This window comes from Procambarus clarkii, chromosome 29 (genome assembly GCF_040958095.1).
Source record: "Procambarus clarkii isolate CNS0578487 chromosome 29, FALCON_Pclarkii_2.0, whole genome shotgun sequence".
Taxonomy (NCBI): domain Eukaryota; kingdom Metazoa; phylum Arthropoda; class Malacostraca; order Decapoda; family Cambaridae; genus Procambarus; species Procambarus clarkii.
In genome coordinates, this window is record NC_091178.1 from 38107413 (window position 1) to 38120471 (window position 13059).

The following is a 13059-nucleotide window of genomic DNA, read 5'->3' on the forward strand; positions in this document are numbered from 1 at the left end:
AGTAATTGGCATATGTTCGGTATAAAAAGTCGTAATTTGAAACTGAAAATAGGTGCAGAGAGTCAGAATTCGGCTCGAAAATCACGTTCAGGAGTCAAGTTTCCGACATTTCAAACATTTTGAAAACTGCAGTGGGGTTTCGGCAAAATATGACCCATCGCCGTTTTCAGTAATTGGCATATGTTCGGTATAAAAAGTCGTAATATGAAACTGAAAATAGGTGCAGAGAGTCAGAATTCGGATAAAAAATCACGCTCAGGAGTCAAATTTCCGACATTTCAGACATTTTGAAAATTGCAGGGGGGTTTGGCCAAAATATGACCCATCGCCGTTTTCAGTAATTGGCATATTTTCGTTATAAAAAGTCGTAATTTGAAACTGAAAATAGGTGCAGAGAGTCAGAATTCGGCTCGAAAATCACGCTCAGGAGTCAAGTTTCCGACATTTCAAACATTTTGAAAACTGCAGTGGGGTTTCGGCAAAATATGACCCATCGCCGTTTTCAGTAATTGGCATATGTTCGGTATAAAAAGTCGTAATATGAAACTGAAAATAGGTGCAGAGAGTCAGAATTCGGATAAAAAATCACGCTCAGGAGTCAAATTTCCGACATTTCAGACATTTTGAAAATTGCAGGGGGGTTTGGCCAAAATATGACCCATCGCCGTTTTCAGTAATTGGCATATTTTCGGTATAAAAAGTCGTAATTTGAAACTGAAAATAGGTGCAGAGAGTCAGAATTCGGCTCAAAAATTACTCTCAGGAGTCAAATTTCCGATATTTCAGACATTTTGAAAACTGCAGGGGGGTTTGGGCAAAATATGACCCATCGCCGTTTATAGTAATTGGCATATTTTCGGTATGAAACGACGTAATTTGAAACTGAAAATAGGTGCAGAGAGTCAGAATTCGGCTCAAAAATCACGCTCAGGAGTCAAATTTCTGACATTTCAGACATTTAGAAAACTGCAGGGGGGTTTGGGCAAAATATGACCCATCGCCGTTTACAGTAATTGGCATATTTTCGTTATGAAACGTCGTAATTTGAAACTGAAAATAGGTGCAGAGAGTCAGAATTCGGCTCAAAAATCACGCTCAGGAGTCAAATTTCCTACATTTCAGACATTTTGAAAACTGCAGGGGGGTTTGGGCAAAATATGACCCATCGCCGTTTTCAGTAATTGGCATATTTTCAGTAGAAAAAGTCGTAATTTGAAACTGAAAATAGGTGCAGAGAGTCAGAATTCGGCTCAAAAATCACTCTCAGGAGTCAAATTTCCGATATTTCAGACATTTTGAAAACTGCAGGGGGGTTTGGGCAAAATATGCCCCATCGCCGTTTATAGTAATTGGCATATTTTCGGTAGGAAACGTCGTAATTTGAAACTGAAAATAGGTGCAGAAAGTCAGAATTCGGCTCAAAAATCACGCTCAGGAGTCAAATTTTCGACATTTCACACATTTTAAAAACTGCAGGGGGGTTTGGGCAAAATATGACCCATCGCCGTTTTCAGTAATTGGCATATTTTCGGTATGAAACGACGTAATTTGAAACTGAAAATAGGTGCAGAGAGTCAGAATTCGGCTCAAAAATCACGCTCAGGAGTCAAATTTCCGACATTTCAGACATTTTGAAAACTGCAGGGGGGTTTGGGAAAAATATGACCCATCGCCGTTTTCAGAAATTGGCATATTTTCGGTATAAAAAGTCGTAATTTGAAACTGAAAATAGGTGCAGAGAGTGAGAATTCGGCTCAAAAATCACGCTCAGGAGTCAAATTTCCGACATTTCAGACATTTTGAAAAGTGCAGGGGGGTTTGGGCAAAATATGACCCATCGCCATTCTTAGTAATTGGCATATTTTCGGTATAAAAAGTCGTAATTTGAAACTGAAATTAGGTGCAGAGAGTCAGAATTCAGATAAAAAATCACGCTCAGGAGTCAAATTTCCGACATTTCAGACATTTTGAAAACTGCAGGGGGGTTTGGGCAAAATATGACCCATCGCGGTTTTCAGTAATTGGCATATGTTCGGTATAAAAATTCGTAATATGAAACTGGAAATAGGTGCAGAGAGTCAGAATTCGGATAAGAAATCACGCTCAGGAGTCAAATTTCCGACATATCAGACATTTTGAAAACTGCAGGGGGGTTTGGGCAAAATATGACCCATCGCCGTTTTCAGTAATTGGCATATTTTCGGTATAAAAAGTCGTAATTTGAAACTGAAAATAGGTGCAGAGAGTCAGAATTCGGCTCAAAAATCACTCTCAGGAGTCAAATTTCCGATATTTCAGACATTTTAAAAACTGCAGGGGGGTTTGGGCAAAATATGACCCATCGCGGTTTATAGTAATTGGCATATTTTCGGTAGGAAACTTCGTAATTTGAAACTGAAAATAGGTGCAGAAAGTCAGAATTCGGCTCAAAAATCACGCTCAGGAGTCAAATTTTCGACATTTCAGAAATTTTAAAAACTCCAGGGGGATTTGGGCAAAATATGACCCATCGCCGTTTTCAGTAATTGGCATATTTTCGTTATAAAAAGTCGTAATTTGAAACTGAAAATAGGTGCAGAGAGTCAGAATTCGGCTCGAAAATCACGCTCAGGAGTCAAGTTTCCGACATTTCAAACATTTTGAAAACTGCAGTGGGGTTTCGGCAAAATATGACCCATCGCCGTTTTCAGTAATTGGCATATGTTCGGTATAAAAAGTCGTAATATGAAACTGAAAATAGGTGCAGAGAGTCAGAATTCGGGTAAAAAATCACTCTAAGGAGTCAAATTTCCGACATTTCAGACATTTTGAAAATTGCAGGGGGGTTTGGGCAAAATATTACCCATCGCCGTTTTCAGTAATTGGCATATTTTCGGTATGAAACGTCGTAATTTGAAACTGAAAATAGAAGCAGAGTGTCAGAATTCGGCTCAAAAATCACTCTCAGGAGTCAAATTTCCGATATTTCAGACATTTTGAAAACTGCAGGGGGGTTTGGGCAAAATATGACCCATCGCAGTTTACAGTAATCGGCATATTTTCGGTATGAAACGTCGTAATTTGAAACTGAAAATAGGTGCAGAGAGTCAGAATTCGGCTCACAAATCACGCTCAGGAGTCAAATTTCCGACATTTCAGACATTTTAAAAACTGCAGGGGGGTTTGGGCAAAATATGACCCATCGCTGTTTTCAGTAGTTGGCATATTTTCGGTATGAAACGACGAAATTTGACACTCAAAATAGGTGCAGAGAGTCAGAATTCGGCTCAAAAATTACGCTCAGGAGTCAAATTTCCTACATTTCAGACATTTTGAAAACTGCAGGGGGTTTGGGCAAAATATGACCCATCGCCGTTTTCAGTAATTGGCATATTTTCGGTATAAAAATTCGTAATTTGAAACTGAAAATAGGTGCAGAGATTCAGAATTCGGCTCAAAAATCACGCTCAGGAGTCAAATTTCCTACATTTCAGACATTTTGAAAACTGCAGGGGGGTTTGGGCAAAATATGACCCATCGCCGTTTTCAGTAATTGGCATATTTTCAGTATAAAAAGTCGTAATTTGAAACTGAAAATAGGTGCAGAGAGTCAGAATTCGGCTCAAAAATCACGCTCAGGAGTCAAATTTCCGATATTTCAGACATTTTGAAAACTGCAGGGGGGTTTGGGCAAAATATGACCCATCGCCGTTTATAGTAATTGGCATATTTTCGGTAGGAAACGTCGTCATTTGAAACTGAACATAGGTGCAGAAAGTCAGAATTCGGCTCAAAAATCACGCTCAGGAGTCAAATTTTCGACATTTCACACATTTTAAAAACTGCAGGGGGGTTTGGGCAAAATATGACCCATCGCCGTTTTCAGTAATTGGCATATGTTCGGTATAAAAATTCGTAATATGAAACTGAAAATAGGTGCAGAGAGTCAGAATTCGGATAAGAAATCACGCTCAGGAGTCAAATTTCCGACATTTCAGACATTTTGAAAACTGCAGGGGGGTTTGTGCAAAATATGACCCATCGCCGTTTTCAGTAATTGGCATATTTTCGGTATAAAAAGTCGTAATTTGAAACTGAAAATAGGTGCAGTGAGTCAGAATTCGGCTCAAAAATCACTCTCAGGAGTCAAATTTCCGATATTTCAGACATTTTAAAAACTGCAGGGGGGTTTGGGCAAAATATGACCCATCGCGGTTTATAGTAATTGGCATATTTTCGGTAGGAAACGTCGTAATTTGAAACTGAAAATAGGTGCAGAAAGTCAGAATTCGGCTCAAAAATCACGCTCAGGAGTCAAATTTCCGACATTTCAGACATTTTGAAAACTGCAGGGGGGTTTGGGCAAAATATGACCCATCGCCGTTTTCAGTAATTGGCATATTTTCGGTACGAAACGTCGTAATTTGAAAATGAAAATAGGTTGCAGAGAGTCAGAATTCTGCTCAAAAATCACGCTCAGGAGTCAAATTTCTGACATTTCAGACATTTAGAAAACTGCAGGGGGGTTTGGGCAAAATATGACCCATCGCCGTTTACAGTAATTGGCATATTTTCGTTATGAAACGTCGTAATTTGAAACTGAAAATAGGTGCAGAGAGTCAGAATTCGGCTCAAAAATCACGCTCAGGAGTCAAATTTCCTACATTTCAGACATTTTGAAAACTGCAGGGGGGTTTGGGCAAAATATGACCCATCGCCGTTTTCAGTAATTGGCATATTTTCAGTAGAAAAAGTCGTAATTTGAAACTGAAAATAGGTGCAGAGAGTCAGAATTCGGCTCAAAAATCACTCTCAGGAGTCAAATTTCCGATATTTCAGACATTTTGAAAACTGCAGGGGGTTTGGGCAAAATATGACCCATCGCCGTTTACAGTAATTGGCATATTTTCGGTATGAAACGTCGTAATTTTAAACTGAAAAAAGGTGCAGAGAGTCAGAATTCGGCTCAAAAATCACGCTCAGGAGTCAAATTTCCTACATTTCAGACATTTTGAAAACTGCAGAGGGGGTTTGGGCAAAATATGACCCATCGCGGTTTATAGTAATTGGCATATTTTCGGTAGGAAACGTCGTAATTTGAAACTGAAAATAGGTGCAGAAAGTCAGAATTCGGCTCAAAAATCACGCTCAGGAGTCAAATTTCCGACATTTCAGACATTTTGAAAACTGCAGGGGGGTTTGGGCAAAATATGACCCATCGCCGTTTTCAGTAATTGGCATATTTTCGGTACGAAACGTCGTAATTTGAAAATGAAAATAGGTTGCAGAGAGTCAGAATTCTGCTCAAAAATCACGCTCAGGAGTCAAATTTCTGACATTTCAGACATTTAGAAAACTGCAGGGGGGTTTGGGCAAAATATGACCCATCGCCGTTTACAGTAATTGGCATATTTTCGTTATGAAACGTCGTAATTTGAAACTGAAAATAGGTGCAGAGAGTCAGAATTCGGCTCAAAAATCACGCTCAGGAGTCAAATTTCCTACATTTCAGACATTTTGAAAACTGCAGGGGGGTTTGGGCAAAATATGACCCATCGCCGTTTTCAGTAATTGGCATATTTTCAGTAGAAAAAGTCGTAATTTGAAACTGAAAATAGGTGCAGAGAGTCAGAATTCGGCTCAAAAATCACTCTCAGGAGTCAAATTTCCGATATTTCAGACATTTTGAAAACTGCAGGGGGTTTGGGCAAAATATGACCCATCGCCGTTTACAGTAATTGGCATATTTTCGGTATGAAACGTCGTAATTTTAAACTGAAAAAAGGTGCAGAGAGTCAGAATTCGGCTCAAAAATCACGCTCAGGAGTCAAATTTCCTACATTTCAGACATTTTGAAAACTGCAGAGGGGGTTTGGGCAAAATATGACCCATCGCCGTTTTCAGTAATTGGCATATTTTCAGTATAAAAAGTCGTACTTTGAAACTGAAAATAGGTGCAGAGAGTCAGAATTCGGCTCAAAAATCACTCTCAGGAGTCAAATTTCCGATATTTCAGACATTTTGAAAACTGCAGGGGGGTTTGGGCAAAATATGACCCATCGCCGTTTATAGTAATTGGCATATTTTCGGTAGGAAACGTCGTAATTTGAAACTGAAAATAGGTGCAGAAAGTCAGAATTCGGCTAAAAAATCACGCTCAGGAGTCAAATTTTCGACATTTCACACATTTTAAAAACTGCAGGGGGGTTTGGGCAAAATATGACCCATCGCCGTTTTCAGTAATTGGCATATTTTCGGTATGAAACGACGTAATTTGAAACTGAAAATAGGTGCAGAGAGTCAGAATTCGGCTCAAAAATCACGCTCAGGAGTCAAATTTCCGACATTTCAGACATTTTGAAAACTGCAGGGGGGTTTGGGAAAAATATGACCCATCGCCGTTTTCAGAAATTGGCATATTTTCGGTATAAAAAGTCGTAATTTGAAACTGAAAATAGGTGCAGAGAGTGAGAATTCGGCTCAAAAATCACGCTCAGGAGTCAAATTTCCGACATTTCAGACATTTTGAAAAGTGCAGGGGGGTTTGGGCAAAATATGACCCATCGCCATTCATAGTAATTGGCATATTTTCGGTATAAAAGTCGTAATTTGAAACTGAAATTAGGTGCAGAGAGTCAGAATTCAGATAAAAAATCACGCTCAGGAGTCAAATTTCCGACATTTCAGACATTTTGAAAACTGCAGGGGGGTTTGGGCAAAATATGACCCATCGCGGTTTTCAGTAATTGGCATATTTTCGGTATAAAAAGTCGTAATTTGAAACTGAAAATAGGTGCAGAGAGTCAGAATTCGGCTCAAAAATCACGCTCAGGAGTCAAATTTCCTACATTTCAGACATTTTGAAAACTGCAGGGGGGTTTGGGCAAAATATGACCCATCGCCGTTTTCAGTAATTGGCATATTTTCAGTATAAAAAGTCGTAATTTGAAACTGAAAATAGGTGCAGAGAGTCAGAATTCGGCTCAAAAATCATTCTCAGGAGTCAAATTTCCGATATTTCAGACATTTTGAAAACTGAAGGGGGGTTTGGGCAAAATATGACCCATCGCCGTTTATAGTAATTGGCATATTTTCGGTAGGAAACGTCGTAATTTGAAACTGAAAATATGTGCAGAAAGTCAGAATTCGGCTCAAAAATCACGCTCAGGAGTAAAATTTTCGACATTTCACACCATTTAAAAACTGCAGGGGGGTTTGGGCAAAATATGACCCATCGCCGTTTTCAGTAATTGGCATATTTTCGGTATGAAACGACGTAATTTGAAACTGAAAATAGGTGCAGAGAGTCAGAATTCGGCTCAAAAATCACGCTCAGAAGTCAAATTTCCGACATTTCAGACATTTTGAAAACTGCAGGGGGTTTGGGCAAAATATGACCCATCGCCTTTTTCAGTAATTGGCATATTTTCGGTATAAAAAGTCGTAATTTGAAACTGAAATTAGGTGCAGAGAGTCAGAATTCAGATAAAAAATCACGCTCAGGAGTCAAATTTCCGACATTTCAGACATTTTGAAAACTGCAAGGGGGGTTTGGGCAAAATATGACCCATCGCCGTTTTCAGTAATTGGCATGTTTTCGGTATAAAAATTCGTAATTTGAAACTGAAAATAGGTGCAGAGAGTCAGAATTCGGCTCAAAAATCACTCTCAGGAGTCAAATTTCCGATATTTCAGACATTTTGAAAACTGCAGGGGGGGTTTGGGCAAAATATGACCCATCGCCGTTTACAGTAATTGACATATTTTCGGTATGAAACCTCGTAATTTTAAACTGAAAAAAGGTGCAGAGAGTCAGAATTCGGCTCAAAAATCACGCCCAGGAGTCAAATTTCCTACATTTCAGACATTTTGAAAACTGCAGGGGGGTTTGGGCAAAATATGACCCATCGCCGTTTACAGTAATTGGCATATTTTCGGTATAAAAAGTCATAATTTGAAACTGAAAACAGGTGCAGAGAGTCAGAATTCGGCTCAAAAATCACGCTCAGGAGTCAAATTTCCGACATTTCAGACATTTTGAAAACTGCAGGGGGTTTGGGCAAAATATGACCCATCGCCGTTTACAGTAATTGGCATATTTTCGGTATGAAACGTCGTAATTTTAAACTGAAAAAAGGTGCAGAGAGTCAGAATTCGGCTCAAGAATCACGCTCAGGAGTCAAATTTCCTACATTTCAGACATTTTGAAAACTGCAGGGGGGTTTGGGCAAAATATGACCCATCGCTGTTTTCAGTAATTGGCATATGTTCGGTATAAAAATTCGTAATATGAAACTGGAAATAGGTGCAGAGAGTCAGAATTCGGATAAGAAATCACGCTCAGGAGTCAAATTTCCGACATTTCAGACATTTTGAAAATTGCAGGGGGATTTGGGCAAAATTTGACCCATCGCCGTTTTCAGTAATTGGCATATTTTCGGTATGAAACGTCGTAATTTGAAACTGAAAATAGGTGCAGAGTGTCCGAATTCGGCTAAAAAATCACGCTCAGGAGTCAAATTTCCGACATTTCAGACATTTTGAAAACTGCAGGGGGGTTTGGGCAAAATATGACCCATCGCCGTTTTCAGTAATTGGCATATGTTCGGTATAAAAAGTCGTAATATGAAACTGAAAATAGGTGCAGAGACTCAGAATTCGGATAAGAAATCACGCTCAGGAGTCAAATTTCCGACATTTCAGACATTTTGAAAACTGCAGGGGGGTTTGGGTAAAATATGACCCATCGACGTTTTCAGTAATTGGCATATTTTCGGTATAAAAAGTCGTAATTTGAAACTGAAAATAGGTGCAGAGAGTCAGAATTCGGCACAAAAATCACTCTCAGGAGTCAAATTTCCGATATTTCAGACATTTTAAAAACTGCAGGGGGGTTTGGGCAAAATATGACCCATCGCGGTTTATAGTAATTGGCATATTTTCGGTAGGAAACGTCGTAATTTGAAACTGAAAATAGGTGCAGAAAGTCAGAATTCGGCTCAAAAATCACGCTCAGGAGTCAAATTTTCGACATTTCAGAAATTTTAAAAACTCCAGGGGGATTTGGGCAAAATATGACCCATCGCCGTTTTCAGTAATTGGCATATTTTCGTTATAAAAAGTCGTAATTTGAAACTGAAAATAGGTGCAGAGAGTCAGAATTCGGCTCGAAAATCACGCTCAGGAGTCAAGTTTCCGACATTTCAAACATTTTGAAAACTGCAGTGGGGTTTCGGCAAAATATGACCCATCGCCGTTTTCAGTAATTGGCATATGTTCGGTATAAAAAGTCGTAATATGAAACTGAAAATAGGTGCAGAGAGTCAGAATTCGGGTAAAAAATCACTCTAAGGAGTCAAATTTCCGACATTTCTGACATTTTGAAAATTGCAGGGGGGTTTGGGCAAAATATGACCCATCGCCGTTTTCAGTAATTGGCATATTTTCGGTATAAAAAGTCGTAATTTGAAACTGAAAATAGAAGCAGAGAGTCAGAATTCGGCTCAAAAATCACACTCAGGAGTCAAATTTCCGATATTTCAGACATTTTGAAAACTGCAGGGGGGTTTGGGCAAAATATGACCCATCGCAGTTTACAGTAATCGGCATATTTTCGGTATGAAACGTCGTAATTTGAAACTGAAAATAGGTGCAGAGAGTCAGAATTCGGCTCACAAATCACGCTCAGGAGTCAAATTTCCGACATTTCAGACATTTTAAAAACTGCAGGGGGGTTTGGGCAAAATATGACCCATCGCCGTTTTTAGTAATTGGCATATTTTCGGTATAAAAATTCGTAATTTGAAACTGAAAATAGGTGCAGAGATTCAGAATTCGGCTCAAAAATCACGCTCAGGAGTCAAATTTCCTACATTTCAGACATTTTGAAAACTGCAGGGGGGTTTGGGCAAAATATGACCCATCGCCGTTTTCAGTAATTGGCATATTTTCAGTATAAAAAATCGTAATTTGAAACTGAAAATAGGTGCAGAGAGTCAGAATTCGGCTCAAAAATCACGCTCAGGAGTCAAATTTCCGATATTTCAGACATTTTGAAAACTGCAGGGGGGTTTGGGCAAAATATGACCCATCGCCGTTTATAGTAATTGGCATATTTTCGGTAGGAAACGTCGTAATTTGAAACTGAAAATAGGTGCAGAAAGTCAGAATTCGGCTAAAAAATCACGCTCAGCAGTCAAATTTTCGACATTTCACACATTTTAAAAACTGCAGGGGGGTTTGGGCAAAATATGACCCATCGCCGTTTTCAGTAATTGGCATATGTTCGGTATAAAAATTCGTAATATGAAACTGAAAATAGGTGCAGAGAGTCAGAATTCGGAAAAGAAATCACGCTCAGGAGTCAAATTTCCGACATTTCAGACATTTTGAAAACTGCAGGGGGGTTTGGGCAAAATATGACCCATCGCCGTTTTCAGTAATTGGCATATTTTCGGTATAAAAAGTCGTAATTTGAAACTGAAAATAGGTGCAGAGAGTCAGAATTCGGCTCAAAAATCACTCTCAGGAGTCAAATTTCCGATATTTCAGACATTTTAAAAACTGCAGGGGGGTTTGGGCAAAATATGACCCATCGCGGTTTATAGTAATTGGCATATTTTCGGTAGGAAACTTCGTAATTTGAAACTGAAAATAGGTGCAGAAAGTCAGAATTCGGCTCAAAAATCACGCTCAGGAATCAAATTTTCGACATTTCAGAAATTTTAAAAACTCCAGGGGGATTTGGGCAAAATATGACCCATCGCCGTTTTCAGTAATTGGCATATTTTCGTTATAAAAAGTCGTAATTTGAAACTGAAAATAGGTGCAGAGAGTCAGAATTCGGCTCGAAAATCACGCTCAGGAGTCAAGTTTCGGACATTTCACACATTTTGAAAACTGCAGTGGGGTTTCGGCAAAATATGACCCATCGCCGTTTTCAGTAATTGGCATATGTTCGGTATAAAAAGTCGTAATATGAAACTGAAAATAGGTGCAGAGAGTCAGAATTCGGGTAAAAAATCACTCTAAGGAGTCAAATTTCCGACATTTCAGACATTTTGAAAATTGCAGGGGGGTTTGGGCAAAATATGACCCATCGCCGTTTTCAGTAATTGGCATATTTTCGGTATAAAAAGTCGTCATTTGAAACTGAAAATAGAAGCAGAGAGTCAGAATTCGGCTCAAAAATCACTCTCAGGAGTCAAATTTCCGATATTTCAGACATTTTGAAAACTGCAGGGGGGTTTGGGCAAAATATGACCCATCGCAGTTTACAGTAATCGGCATATTTTCGGTATGAAACGTCGTAATTTGAAACTGAAAATAGGTGCAGAGAGTCAGAATTCGGCTCACAAATCACGCTCAGGAGTCAAATTTCCGACATTTCAGACATTTTAAAAACTGCAGGGGGGTTTGGGCAAAATATGACCCATCGCTGTTTTCAGTAGTTGGCATATTTTCGGTATGAAACGACAAAATTTGACACTCAAAATAGGTGCAGAGAGTCAGAATTCGGCTCAAAAATTACGCTCAGGAGTCAAATTTCCTACATTTCAGACATTTTGAAAACTGCAGGGGGGTTTGGGCAAAATATGACCCATCGCCGTTTTCAGTAATTGGCATATTTTCGGTATAAAAATTCGTAATTTGAAACTGAAAATAGGTGCAGAGATTCATAATTCGGCTCAAAAATCACGCTCAGGAGTCAAATTTCCTACATTTCAGACATTTTGAAAACTGCAGGGGGGTTTGGGCAAAATATGACCCATCGCCGTTTTCAGTAATTGGCATATTTTCAGTATAAAAAGTCGTAATTTGAAACTGAAAATAGGTGCAGAGAGTCAGAATTCGGCTCAAAAATCACGCTCAGGAGTCAAATTTCCGATATTTCAGACATTTTGAAAACTGCAGGGGGGTTTGGGCAAAATATGACCCATCGCCGTTTATAGTAATTGGCATATTTTCGGTAGGAAACGTCGTAATTTGAAACTGAAAATAGGTGCAGAAAGTCAGAATTCGGCTCAAAAATCACGCTCAGGAGTCAAATTTTCGACATTTCACACATTTTAAAAACTGCAGGGGGGTTTGGGCAAAATATGACCCATCGCCGTTTTCAGTAATTGGCATATTTTCGGTATGAAACGTCGTAATTTGAAACTGAAAATAGGTGCAGAGTGTCCGAATTCGGCTAAAAAATCACGCTCAGGAGTCAAATTTCCGACATTTCAGACATTTTGAAAACTGCAGGGGGTTTGGGCAAAATATGACCCATCGCCGTTTTCAGTAATTGGCATATGTTCGGTATAAAAAGTCGTAATATGAAACTGAAAATAGGTGCAGAGAGTCAGAATTCGGATAAGAAATCACGCTCAGGAGTCAAATTTCCGACATTTCAGACATTTTGAAAACTGCAGGGGGGTTTGGGCAAAATATGACCCATCGCCGTTTTCAGTAATTGGCATATTTTCGGTATAAAAAGTCGTAATTTAAAACTGAAAATAGAAGCAGAGTGTCAGAATTCGGCTCAAAAATCACTCTCAGGAGTCAAATTTCCGATATTTCAGACATTTTGAAAACTGCAGGGGGGTTTGGGCAAAATATGACCCATCGCCGTTTTCAGTAATTGGCATATGTTCGGTATAAAAAGTCGTAATATGAAACTGAAAATAGGTGCAGAGACTCAGAATTCGGATAAGAAATCACGCTCAGGAGTCAAATTTCCGACATTTCAGACATTTTGAAAACTGCAGGGGGGTTTGGGCAAAATATGACCCATCGACGTTTTCAGTAATTGGCATATTTTCGGTATAAAAAGTCGTAATTTGAAACTGAAAATAGGTGCAGAGAGTCAGAATTCGGCTCAAAAATCACTCTCAGGAGTCAAATTTCCGATATTTCAGACATTTTAAAAACTGCAGGGGGGTTTGGGCAAAATATGACCCATCGCGGTTTATAGTAATTGGCATATTTTCGGTAGGAAACGTCGTAATTTGAAACTGAAAATAGGTGCAGAAAGTCAGAATTCGGCTCAAAAATCACGCTCAGGAGTCAAATTTTCGACATTTCAGAAATTTTAAA